At 50.3% G+C, this 13,622-nt stretch overlaps 1 protein-coding gene across 1 annotated transcript in view; it reads left to right on the forward strand.

The window, feature by feature from the left end:
- The first annotated feature begins 4,354 nt into the window (after positions 1-4,354).
- Syt2 (synaptotagmin 2) overlaps positions 4,355-13,622 on the forward strand; it is a 107,446-nt gene continuing 98,178 nt past the window's right edge. The window contains exon 1 of the mRNA XM_021198740.2: positions 4,355-4,507. The gene's annotated coding sequence lies outside the window, so the exon portion shown is untranslated. The remainder of the gene's footprint in view (positions 4,508-13,622) is intronic.

Raw genomic sequence — 13,622 nt, forward strand, 5'->3', positions numbered from 1 at the left:
CATCTTTATTGGTGACAAATAGAGAAGGGTCGTATTGGGCCTGGGAAGTGTGGACTGTGGCAGTTGGTGCTCCCCTCCCACAGCTAGGGGCTATCTGAAAGACATTTAGTTCTATGATACAACCCCAATTTATGGAGGGTTTCCAGGGCGCTGGGATATTAAAGTGCAGAGATTAATTGTTCTGAAAGGGTTTCAGCTCATTCGCTTTTATGGTGGAGGGCTTCAAAGCCTGTGCACACCCTCAGAAAAGGAAAGACAACCTGCCTTCTATGATTGCTAATTCTGAGCCATTTGTTCTTCACATTCTAGAAAGCTTACAACTCCCTCCGTGAAGCGTTTCTCCGTCTCAGTTGGCTCACCAAGAGTGTTCAGGACAGTGGGTGGGTCGAATAGTTCAGAGCCCTCTCCTGCCCATTCAGAGGGGCGAATGAAAGCCAAGGCACATTCCAACCGTCTGGGGCATGACGCTCAGTGTGACATAAAGCTCGGTGCTTCACCAAGGAGCAATCCTCTGCTCCCAAGGTTTAGGGCACTGCTTGCTTTGAGTCTGAGAAGGAGAAAGGTTATTTGGACTTTCAGACAAATGAGGTAAGAGAAGACTGGGAAAGTCCAGGTCCTGACAGTTTAGTTTTCTCCACTCCCTGGGATCTGACACACCTGCAGTCATTATCTGCAACTTCCCGAATTTCTTCCATAAGCTGGATAGAGAGTTGAAAACTTGAAGCCATTTTCTTTTGAGGGCCATAGAGTTACACAGGACTCCTGTGCCCTCCACTGTTGTGCTTTAGTTGGGAATCGTCTCCTAACTTCTCCTATTTTATAAGATTTATTATTTTATGTGTATGAGTGTTTCGTCTGCATACATATCTGTCCCACCTGTGTGCCTGATGCTCACAGAGGTCAGAAGAGGGAATTAGGTTCCCTGGAAACTTGATTTATGGGTGGTTGTGAGCCACCATGCGGGTGCTGGGACCCAAACCCTCTGAAGAGCCCTGAGCGCTGTTAACTGATGAGCCGCAGCAGCGATGTTTCATTGTTTGTTATACAGAGAATAAACAGAGTTCACCCTGGGAAACTTGGCCCTTGGCACTTGTCATACTAGGACTTATTGACTGGTCAATTGACTGATTGAGGCAGGGTTTATCTGTGTAGCCCTGGCTGTCCTGGAACTGTCTATGCAGACCAGGCTGGCCTCGAACTCAGAGAAATCCACCTGCTGCAGGGATCAAAGGTGTGCGTGATTACACTCTGCCAGGATCTTTATTTTTAATTAAAATCCAAGATAACATATGGATCTCATGGTGTCTCGCTTTATTTTAATCTGTTTTATTCTTCCCCATTTAATGACCTAATGTCTTCTGTATTTAAGGCATTTTATGGGAGATCTAAAAATCACACACACTAGCATAAGCACTAATAACTTAAATAAAATATAGTTTAAAATACACTTAAGCTTGGCTTGTCCACAGAATCAAGTGGTAAGAAAACCAAGAATGCTGGAGCCAGGGATTGCGTGTGAGTTTGAGAAGCCCATAGATTCAACAGCACTTGCCAAGCAAGGTGCTTCAGAGTCGCTCCAGCTGCATTTCCTTAGTTGTCAAGAGGAATGCAAACCTCTCAAGAGGACTAAGGTGTGTGTGTGTGTGTGTGTGTAGAGGAGGGAGGACGGAGACTTCCGTTTCGTGGCTTCGTGCTTGTATCCCTGAGTATGCAAGGAGGGAGAAGGCAGGTCCTGAGAGCTGGCTCTGCCTGTGGAGGGGAAAGCCTGCTTTTGTCTGGCTTGCTGCAACAATAGACAACAACAAGTCTTTGGAAAGCTGTGTGAGGCTAAAGACCTTACCTGGAAGAAGCAAGCCAAGTGTTTCAGGGTTTGAGTGGAAGGAAGGAAGGACAAAAATGCAGGCTCGTGGAAGCAGGTCATGGGTAGGGAAGGAGAGCAGGGACCGTGTCTGTGTGTGTGTGTGTGTGTGTGTGTGTGTCTGTGTGGCTGCAATTCCCTGCTGGCTTCTCTCCCCTATTTAGGCAAAAACAGAAATCAAGAGCTCAGGGGAGCAGTAGGAGAAAACAGAGAAGCAATGTGGTCAAGGGGAGACAGAATTCCCTCCGCTTTCAGTGTTAGATTCCCCCATCCACACTGGTTCAGAAAGATCTTGTATGGAGGCAGAGCCTTGTCTCATAGCCCTGGCCAGGAGGGAATGCACTTCAACAATGGTGCTGGTGCTATAATGGTACCCAGGGCTCATCCTCTTAAAGAGAACAGTTGAAAAGTGAAGTATCTAGGAATATGCTGGGTATGGAGGGAGTGGTGCCTTTTAAATTCTTTCCTCTTCCAGTTCTTGAAGCCTAGGGGAATGAGCAAGAGGGACAGCAGGCTGATTAGGTTTATAACCCAGACATTCTGGAATTAAATTCTTGAATTAAAAGAACATTAACGCTGGAACCAGGGACTCCGCACTTTCACTTAACCAAACTGATTGAAGCACCGACTCTTCTAATAGTCTCGGAAAGCAGACAGGCTTCCGCTAACCTTCAGCTAAGTAGATGGGTGCAGTCGTGTGTCTGGGAGGGGTTGGGGTGCCAGGCTGCCATGGGCTTTGATTGGATGCATACTGCCAGCCCCATAGACAAGTCGAGTGAACTATATGGGCACTGCAGTTTTTCTGACTGGAATCCTGTGGATACATATCATCAGGAGGGGAAGAGAGCCTGCCCCTTGGGCAAGTCCTAAACACATCTAAGGCTAGGGTGGCTGGGCAGAGAGCAATATGATCACACACACTCACTCCCTCCTCACTTCCCAAAGATTCAAATTTGTTTCCTCTCTCCCCCCCCCCCGCGATGCTTCCTTGGGACTGTTCTGTGGAGGCTGTTGTGGGGCAGCAGAGTGGTTTAAGAACAATCCATTGTCTCATGACAACCACTGAGCGGCCACTTGCTTCCTTCCTCTGAAGAATTCTGACCTTGGGAGAGTGATTGGGAAGTCTCCCTCACTGCTGCGTCTTTTTACCTTCTACCCCAACCCTACCTGGTCTTTGCTTTCCCTTATCGTCCATTCATTCCCACCTCTTGGTTTTTCTCAAAGAACAAACAGGCATGGAGCACTAACTTCTGGTCCACCGTCTGGTGTCCGGGAGCAAGGCAGGGTGCTACTGCCTATTATAAAAGCAGACTCCAGGCTGGGCACTGGTGGTACACTCTAATCCCAGCACTCAGGATCCAGAGCAAGGATCGCTGTGAGTTCGAGGACAGCTTGGTCTACAGAGTGAGTACTAGGATAGCCAGGGCTACAGAGAAAAACCTAGTCTCAGGAAGAAAAAAAAAGTCCAAAAGAGTTGAAGTGGGGGTCTGAAAGGTAAAGGCACTTGATGCCACCCCTGACACCCCAGGATCCCAAGGCTCACATGGAAGAAGTAAGCATTTAACTACTGTAAATTGCCCTCTGATGTGTGTGTGTGTGTGTGTGTGAGAGAGAGAGAGAGAGAGAGAGAGAGAGAGAGAATAAACAACAAATGTAATTTTAAAAATTTAAACATATTTTAAGTAGATTGTGCACAGAGCAGCCTCCCGGCGCCTGGCATCTCGGGCAGGTTAGCAGCGCTGCAGTTTTCTCCCCCGGTCTACAGCGCAGGGAGCTGCTGTTGGCTCAGGGCCTCGAGGCTGTTTGACCATCAGCAACCTTCCGGTAATCTCTTCACAGCAGCATCTTACACTTTTAGAAAACAAATGCATGAAAAAAATCCCTCATTTACTTGAATTTCTCTCTCTCTCCCTGCCTGAGGTACATTTCAGCCCCGAATAGCCTATTTTCATAGCCCCCTTCCTGCCTCCCTCTTGCAGGGATTTCACCTCAATTATTCTTATACCCTCATAAGCCCCACTGTTCCCGCAGACCGCTGTAGGTGGAGGTGGCCTTCGTGCGAGTGGAGGGGAGAGGAAAGGGGTCCAGGGATCCCAAAATGGCTTTGGGCGCTCTTGTGACCAACTACTTAGCCTCGGCCTGCAGTGAGCGGTTTCGGAGGTCAGGTGGAAGCCGGCTCTAGGGAGTCAAGCCGCCTGGGGTGGAGGGGACCAGACCCTAGCCCTGCCTGCTCTTCCCGTCCCAGGAGCGGCCTCCCTGACCTTGACGGGAGGCGAAGCGGGGGGTGCGGCGCCCAGCGTGCTGCGCACCGAGGACAGTCCCGCAGGCACGCCCGCCCCGCACCTCCCCGCGCGTGCCCGCCCTCCCGCGCCGCCCGCCGGGTCTCCTCCCCTCACTGCAGCGCTCGCTGCGCTCGCGCTCGCCCATCGATCAGCCCCTCCCTCCGCCCGGGCGCAGACTGCTAAGCTCAGCAAGTCTTGCGGCAAAGGCACTTCGGAGAGGAGTTGGACCCGGGGCCGAGCGGGGACTCCGCGCCCCCAGGGAACGGCCACCGCCGCTGGACAGCAGCCAGCGCCGCATCCCTGCAGCCGATCGCTGCCTCCCGTCGGGGACCGCGAATCTCTCCTGCCGCGTCGGGGTCGCCCTCGGGTAAGTGATCCCCCTCCAAAGTTTCTCCATCCTGGCTTCTGAGTCCAGGTGCAGAAGGGATCTGGCTCCTGAGGGTGGGTGGGGTCGCGGAAGTTTGGAGCCAAGGGGACCGGACGCCTGCACCGTCCTTTGCAGGGAGTTTGCCTCGCCACTGGCTTGGGAGAGCTGGAGCCCTGGAGCGAGAAGCAGGCTCCTCTGCGGGTTTGCGCGGCGAGTTGCAAGGCGGAGGGGACAGGGGTCCCCGGCGCCCTCCGACTCTGTTCCTGGCGTTTCCGTCCCTGGACGTCCCCACTCGCGTCTCGCCCATCCCCCGCCTGTTTGCGCCGTCTCCAGCCTGCCTCTTTTGCCCTGGGTCAAGCTTCGGGGATCTGCGGCACCGCCGTCGTGGGAGGACAAGGGAAGGTCGCCGGTGCGAGGCAAGGGGGCTAGTCTAGAAGAACTCTGGAAGTGAGGGACCAGGGAAGCAGTCTTGGGCGCGACAGGGGTTGGGGTGGGGTGGTAGATGGAGATGTCCCTTCAAATCTCATGACTCAGCACCACCTAGGACGGCTTGTCTCTGCTTCAGCCCTGGTCCTCAAGCCCAACAAACCCATTCCTCTTTCTGGACTCTTCCATTTGAGTTTCCTACTCGCCCCTGCCCCTTACACCTCTACGAATTTAACTTAGAGACCGCATCTCCCCGCCCCCATCTCATCCCACGAACTCTCCTCGTGCTCTGTTTTTTTTTTTTTTTTTCCTGCCTTCCCACATTCCGCAGGTGCCTCTAGTGGGGCACGGGGTCTCCCTTTTGCACATCATTACTCCTGGGGTGCTGGTTGGTGGAGGTCCCTTTCCTTGGCAGGCAGTGGAAGAGGCCAGCTCAATGACAGAGGAGGCGCTGGCCCAGCAGGACCACTGCAGTGTGGAAAGGGCAGAGGGAGGGAGACGGTGGAAATGGGGTGAGCAGAAGAGAAAAACCCTTAGGTTTTCAGGGGGCGCTTGAATGAAGACTGGGGTCAGACTGGGGAGCCTGGGGTAGGCCCTCTTCCTCCTCTCCTGCTATGGCTGTGAAGCTGTGTCTCCAATATAATAGATTGTCCTCAGTCCAATCGCTAGCTCACAGAAACCTGGACACTACATCACCCGGGTGCTGAAGAGGAGCAGGACCAGAGGCCCTTAATCCTTCCAGCTGTCCTCCCTGCCCCCAGTTTACACCAAGTCCAGCCTTTGGCCCGCTTTAAAAATGAAGAGATGGACATGACTTACACCCTTTCAGGCCGAGCCAGAGGGACAGGGGCAGAGCAGCTCTGATGTAATGTCATGACTGGCGGAGTGAGTCAGTTTCAGGGGTCCAAACCAGGCACACTGTAGCCATCAGAACTGGACTCTCCTTGGCTGCCTCTGCCCTGCTCAGCTCCTTGATACATCCTTGACCGCATTCTCTAGGACTCCCTCTGGATTGGAGCTTTTCCTTTGCACTGGCTTAATCCTCACCCTTTCCCCTCTGCATCTGGCCTATGGTGCCATCGGGGAGCCTAGGAACTGTGAAGAGAGAGGACGCAGAGGTAGGTGTTCAGTTAACCTTCTGGAGGCCAGAGTCTCTGTTGTGAGTCAGCTTGGTTCAGCACGCCACAAGCGTTCCCCAGACAGCTTGGGATCCTTTCTGGGGAGGGCTTGTACAAACACATTTCTTTCCACTTTGCCCCCCATCCAGCATCCACACAAGACCAGGGGAAAGGGAACAGCATCTGTAGGCTTGCCTGGCCTCACCTGGGAGTAGCATTGGTGTTATCCTGATCACAGAGCATCTTTCCAGAGCTGGGCGGGATCTCCTGACCACACTGCAGCTGCGGCTCATTTTAGCTGTTCTTCAGACTGTTTCCAGGTAGATGCTACAAGGCCGCCCCTAGGACCGCAGAGACCCTGGCAGGGGCAGGAGGCTGGGAAGGCTCCCCAAGTGGTCCTGGAGCTTGGCTTCTGACCTTGAGTGGCTTCTGTCTATCCTTGCCCTACCCTGGCTGAACCCTCCCTCTCCTCTCCACTGGGCCTGGGCAACCCTCTCTGGGGACGGTGGCTAGAGGGACAGGGAGCGTGCCAAGTAGGCATACAGGCGCACAGGAAGACGGTGAGGGGAGACCTGGGGCTGAGGCACACTCCCTGAGGACAGTAAGGACAAGCTGAGTAGAATACTGACTGCTCCCTTTAGCTTTGGGAATTCTTAGGTAGACTTTTCTCGGTCTGGACAGGCTCTAGTTAGAGTTAAACTTCCACATCTTGAGTTATCACAGATGTACACCTAGGGTAGAAGGATATCTCTCGGGAACTGGAGTGACCAGCCAGAGGAAACAACACAGAGCTTTGGTACAGCTGGTGGTGAGAATAGGAAGTACACTATAGAGCCACAGGAAGCCAGGTGGACCTGGGTTCTAATCCCAGGGCCAGTGTAGTGGTTGGGTGTGATGGTCAGCTGGACCACATTAAGAAACACCTGAGACATCTACGAGGTGCACCTTTGAGTGTTATCTTTGAGGACTTTCCCCAAGATTATCTTGAAGGGACAGACCGGCCTTCTCTATGAGAGGCACCATCCTATGGACTGGGGTTTGGGGCTGAATTGAAAGGAAAAAGGAGAAGCCAATCAGGCAGTAGCTTTCCCCGCGCTCTGCTGCTTGAGTACAGTCCACGTGCATGGTCTCATAGCTACAGCTCTGTGGTCCTCCTGTTCCCACGACTTCCTCACCATGGGGGGGGGGGGATCTAGCCCCTGACCTCAGAGCTAAAAGCCTGCCAGGCAACCAAAAAGTGAAATAAATCTCTTTCCTTGTTACTGATGAGATCAGGTGTTTAGTGACAGCCAATACACTAGTGAGTCATGCATGCAACAAGTATTTTATTAGCGAGTTCCCCTTCCCTCCTCTCCCCTCCCCTCTGTCCCAGGCACTGTGGGTGTGGCACAGCAGACAACAGTCCTGTCGAGATTCCCTTTAGCTAAGGATGATCTTGATGGACCTTCTGCCTTTGACCTTCTGAGTGCTAGCGTTTCAGGCATGGGCTCCCCCACTTGGTTTATACAGTGCTAGGACTGTTTTGGACATGTCAGGCAAACATTCTACCAACAGAGCTCCATTCTCGGCCCCCAATCCCTGCTCTTCTGGATTCTGCATTCCAGTGGACCTTAGTGAGTTATATAGCTGCTTTATCAGTTCTCACAGTTTATTCTGTATTACCTATGGCTTTGTTGTTTGCTGTTTTGAGTCAGAATTTTGCTATATAGCCCAGGCTGGCCTTAAACCAGCTTAGGCTGGTTGGTCTTCAACTCATTATCCTCCTGCCTCAGCCTCCTCGGTGCAGGAATTAGAGGTGTGTGCCACCACTTAACGATGACCTATTTTTGGTTTGTTTGTTTATTTTTGTTTTTCCAGACAGGGTTTTTCTGGGAAGCTCTTGCTGCCCTGGCATTTGCTCTGTAGTCCAGGCTAGCCCTTAACTCAGAGATCTGCCTGCTTCTGCTTCCCTAGTGCTGGGATTAAAGGCATGAGCCACCACTGCCTAACTAGCTATTACTTTTTCACAGTCTGTTGGGCCATGCTAGGTGATGAGCAATCAGAGGGGAACGAGACAGACCTGGTTCCCACCCCTGTTTTCACTCAGTGCTACACGGGTGAAGATGTCATTACAGAGAACTCATGGCAACTGTGACAAAAGCCATTTTTAAGAGCCTACAAATAGTGCTTTGAACAGGTCTCGTGGTTTTGTTTTTGGTTTTTGTTTTTTGTTTTTGTTTTTGTTTCGAGACAGGGTTTCTCTGTGTAGTCTTGGCTGTCCTGGAACTCTGTAGACCAGGCTGGCCTCGAACTCAGAAATCCGCCTGCCTCTGCCTCCCGGGTGCTGGGATTAAAGGCGTGCGCCACCACCGCCCGGCTTAGGTCTTGTGTTTTAATACTTGCAGGGTGTATGTGTAAATACTGTTAATACTGTCATCACTGCAGTCCATGGCTCCCTGGACGGATGCGGTCTGACATGCTTCACGTGAGCATCCACATATACAACTGGTTGGCTATTCCCCATCTGCTCTGCCGGAAAGCCAGGCCAGGAAACGGAGATTTAGCCCTGGACTCTCTTGGCATCCAGGAGGCCTGTAGTAAATGACATAGTTTAAGTGGAGAAATGCTACATAACGTTTCCCCCTATGAGGCAGTATAGTGACTACAGGCAGACTGCCTGGGTGTCATCCTGGTTCTGACTCTAGGCTAATTGTTAATCAAATCTTATTCTCAGTCATTCCGTGTGTAGAATGGAGCTTACCTGTCCCCAAAGTAGGGTGTTTGGGGGACAATGAAGTGAATGAGCGCCTGTATGTTCTGGAACAGTGCCGGGTGAGAGCTGTGTGAGCGAGTAATTTTTAACAACATTTGTCCTTGTCCACAACAGAGTAGTCGCCTATTCCAGTGCCTCCAACATCCAGCCAGTTCTGTTTGATGCCCAATGAGCCGTTTCTTGCCAGAGCTTAATTTCTGGGAAGGACCTGTCCCAGCCATCCTTTATTTCCATGTCTGGAACAGGCAGTTCGAAGAGGTCACTGGGGTGACAGGTGACCAGATCCCAGTCCTGAAGGGCTGTGGGGAGCATTTGGCTGCCAGCCCCAAGAGTAAATTCCAGGCCAGGCTCCCCGGATGCATCTCGAGCAAGGACTGCTGTGGAAGTTTCCTCCCTGGGTGGTCTCCAGGCTGGGCACAATGCCCTGCGGCTGAGGTCCTGGATTCTGGATGCCCTCCCAGCCCTTCCTTGCCACATAGGAAAATGGGGTGAGTGGTACCCAGTCTTCGTTTTCCAAGTAGTCAGCCCCAGGTATTTATCCGGGGGCCTCAAGATTGCAGTTGTAGAAATAGCAGTTGTATGAGAAAAGGCAGAGCCTGGGTGGGTCATGCATGGGTGACGGCAGAACTCAGTCCCACCCATCTCCTGCTTGTATAACTCCTGCCCTCCATCTTGGTGCAGCTGTCACTGGCCCTGTCTTACAATAAAGAAGCAGGGCTCTCAACTCTACTTTCTATTTGGAAGGACTAAGAAACTCTCTGAAAGACAAAGGCAGGAAATATCCCAGAACACCCAGGGACCCAAAACACAAGAGGAACATTCATGATAGCCAGTGTAGGGTGGTGATGCTTCCAGAGCCCGGGTGGGCTGCCTGCCAGCACCAGCTTCCTCAGTCCTTGGAGCCTGCCTCCTTCCTCTCTGCCCCCATGAACAGAACTGAAGGGCCCAAGCACTCAGCACTGGGCAGCCTGGGCCCCTTGGAGTCAGGGAGGCTCCCTTCTGGCAGGGGCAGGTTCCTCTGAGCGGGGCAGGGAGTCCTCAGCCATGGAGAACCCTGTCTGGGCGGCCTATAATTGGGCTGATGTGGTGGCTCAGGAGCAGCAATTAGGGAATACTGCAATTAGAGGTGGAATTTTCCCATTACCACTCCCTGCCTCTTAATAGTGAGTGCAGGTGGTTGTGACTGTGAGCAAGGCACAAGGGAGATGGGAAATAGAAGAGAGGGTGGGATGGGGTCTACTCTGAGGGTGGGTGGGGTGGGTTTGTGCTGGAAAAGCTTAACCCTTTCCATGCTTTCATACTTGGACTAGCCAGTGGGTGATCTGGTGGTGAGGCAAAGTTGGGGCAGTTTGGTGTGTTAACTGTAGCCAACTGAGGCAGGACCACTCAGGCTCACCTTAGGGGTGTGTGTTTGTGTGTGCATTCACATATACATACACGCGCGCATGTGTGTGTGTGCTGGTCTGGAACTTGCAGAATAGCCCAGGACGATCTTAAACTGGGCATTCCTCTTACTTCAGCCTCTTAGTATTAGGATAACAGGTATGAGCCATTGCTGGGCTTTAAAAAATATTATTTTTTGCTAGGCACTCCTTTAATCCCAGTACTTACACAGCAGAGGCATGTGGATCTCTGTGAGCTTGAAGCTAGCCAGGCCTACATAATGAGTTCCAGGCAAGCCAGGGCTACACAGTGAGGCCCTATCTAAAAAAATAAGATGTCTATTTTAACTGACACATAATAATTGTGTATATTTACTGGGTAGAATGTGGCATGCATATAGATATACATATATGTATATCGCACATTGTAGGATATATATATATACACACATTTATATACACATATATATGTATGTGTATATATATATATATGTATATATATATATACACACACACACACACTCACATATATCTTCTACAATGTGCAATGCTCAGATGAAGACCCTTAGCCCTTAGCATATCACTTGTCTCAGTATTTATTATTTGTTTGGTACCTTTTTTTTTTTTTTTTTTTTTTTTTTCTATGTTTCCTGTGTCCTCCAGACGTCCTCTGGAATATTTATGAAAAAAATAGCTTTCCATTATCATTGACTATGGTCTGAACTAATGGTCCAGATGTATCGGGCCTCTGCTTTCTGCTTTGAAAACTAACTGGGGANACACACACACACACACTCACATATATCTTCTACAATGTGCAATGCTCAGATGAAGACCCTTAGCCCTTAGCATATCACTTGTCTCAGTATTTATTTTTTTTTTTGTATCTTTTTTTTTTTTTTTTTTTTTTTTGTCTATGTTACCTGGGTCCTCCAGACGGCCCCTGGAAAATTTAAGAAAAAAATAGCTTTCCATTATCATTGACTATGGTCTGAACTAATGGTCCAGATGTATCGGGCCTCTGCTTTCTGCTTTGAAAACTAACTGGGGAAGTTTTAATGAATTTATTGGAGAAGTTCTTTGTGAAATGGACCTAACCTTTTTCTGCCCCACCACAGCTTGTTGGAGCAGAGAAGAGCTTTGGAGGCAGCAGTGAGGTCCCTGAGGAGGGCTCCTGACAAGGGTCTTAGAAGTTCTCACTCACCTCTCCTTTGAGTCATTTGGGGGACAACATATCATACATAGTGCTTCATCTCCATCTTCTTTGGGCCCGACTTGCCACATTCACAGTCAACCATGGATTCAGTCCCAGTGAGGGACTCAGATCAGATGGCAGGAGGGGTGGAGACTTGGAGGAGAGAGCCATCATCCAGTCACAGCACAGGCCTGGAGGAAGCTGCGTGAAAACCTGTCCGGGCTGGAATCTGGCTTCACCACTGGAATCCAGAGAAGTTAGACTCCTGCTCAGGGGCAGGAGCTGGGGATTGTGTGAGCAGGCAGTGTGGAGTTAATTGGTGGGGGAGGGCTCCCTCTCCCAGCCTTAGTCTCCTGTGAGGAGAAAAAGCATCACTTTAATAAGGCTGCCCTGGTTCCAAATCAATCCTGGCATTGCAGGAGGCAAGGGGGAAACACAGCCACGAAATTGGATTAGCTCTTTGATGCCAGGAACCATGCTGGCTGTGGTGGGAGGCAGAGAAGGGAAGACTGCCGCTGCCGCCGCTGCCTGTGAGGTCTGAGGCTGTCAGGGATACCTGGCTCCCATTCCACCGTGTCCTTTGCTGGTGGAGGAGGAGCACTGTGTCCAGGGGGAGGAGTCAAAGCTTTAGCTACCGTCAGGCTGGGAGATGTCCCTGGAGTAGAGGTGAGCTCCCAAGCTGCTCAGGGGGTGGGGTGATGGGAAAGAGGTAGAGGGGACACTTGTCCCCACCCAGCTGTGCCCCACAGCTGCGCATCGGAGGGTCCTGCACAAAGGGAACACACATGTGGCCAGGAGTGGGGGTTGGGGGGGCGTGTGCTGCCTGTTTGTTCACAGAGCAAGTTAAACTTCTGAAGCCTCAGATGCCCCCTTGGAGAACAGAGCTTAGTCACACAAGGGTTACTGAACCCAGGATGACTATACAAGGGGACATGATAGCAGTTCTCAAAGTATGCTCCCTGCAGGAAGTTCCCAACAGTTTTTTTAGAGGGTTCCTTAAGGTCAGGGCAGTTACAACAGTAGCATCAAAGTGCTCAGCATGTTCACAGGAGACAGCTTTGATGCTGAGGCAGTGGTGGATGGAGATACTGAGACCTCATGTGAGTCATGGCCACAGCGCCAAACTGTCCAGGTCATTGTATTCTTCCCCATGCCTGCTAAACAATCACGGAATGGGGTCTTTGGTGAAGTTGTCAAAATCCCACTGATCCCACTGAGCCTGGAATGAATGAATGAATGAATGAATGAATCTTTTAAAACATTTTCTAAAATGAAATGAGTAGAAAGCACTTCTGTTGTCCACTGTGATGGGACTGGAAGTCCAAGCGCCTGGGCATCTGTTTGAATTACAAGCTGAACTAGCCACTTTCTTCATGGGCTGACATTTTCAACTTGAGAAAATGATTGACAACTACAGTCATTTGGAGTGAGTGCTGAGTAGCCATCTGTGCAAAAACCAAAAACAAACGGAAAACAGAAAATCAAACCAAAGCAACAACACAACAACAACAGCAACAACACCTGAAGAGATTGAGTCTGTAATTTCAAGAAAACCACCCAGCATGTCAGTTACTAATGGTGCAAATCAAGCCTTCAAGCAAAAATAGAATTTTGGAAATCTACTGTCATGAAAAAGACTTTTCGGGTCAGATCAGTGGAAATTTCACAGATAATTGGTTAATATTAGGTAAGTTTGTCAATATTTGGAAGATCTGACCAAGCTGCTGTCTTCCGTGATAAATATGAAGCACTAGGTTCTAGAGTCTAGACCCATCCTTAATCTTCCATTGAGTGCAAGGTTGCTGATTCCATATTACAGTGATCCCAGAAACCATGACATGGTGAATTTTGTTGTCATATCAGGGAATATCCATAGTGATTTGAAAGCCTTAGGTGTGGTGGTGCATACCTACAGTCTCAGCACTTGGGAGGTGGAGGCAGGAAGATTGAGAGCCTGAACTATGTGCAACTCTGTAAGAAAAATAAAATAAAATAAGACTAACAAATTGGCTCTGTTCATGAAGGAACTTGCCACCAAGCTTGATGACTTGAGTTTGATCTCTGGGACCCCATAGTGGAAGGGGAGAACCAACCCCCAAAAGCTCTCCTTTGTCTTCCACTCATAAAGCTCCCCTGCCAGTAAATACAAGTAAATAAATACTCAGGTTTTACTGTTTTTTTTCCTTCCTTCCTTCCTTCCTTCCTTCCTTCCTTCCTTCCTTCCTTCCTTCCTTCCTTCCTT

The sequence above is a fragment of the Mus pahari genome, chromosome 5, assembly GCF_900095145.1.
Source record: "Mus pahari chromosome 5, PAHARI_EIJ_v1.1, whole genome shotgun sequence".
NCBI classification, from domain to species: Eukaryota; Metazoa; Chordata; class Mammalia; order Rodentia; family Muridae; genus Mus; species Mus pahari.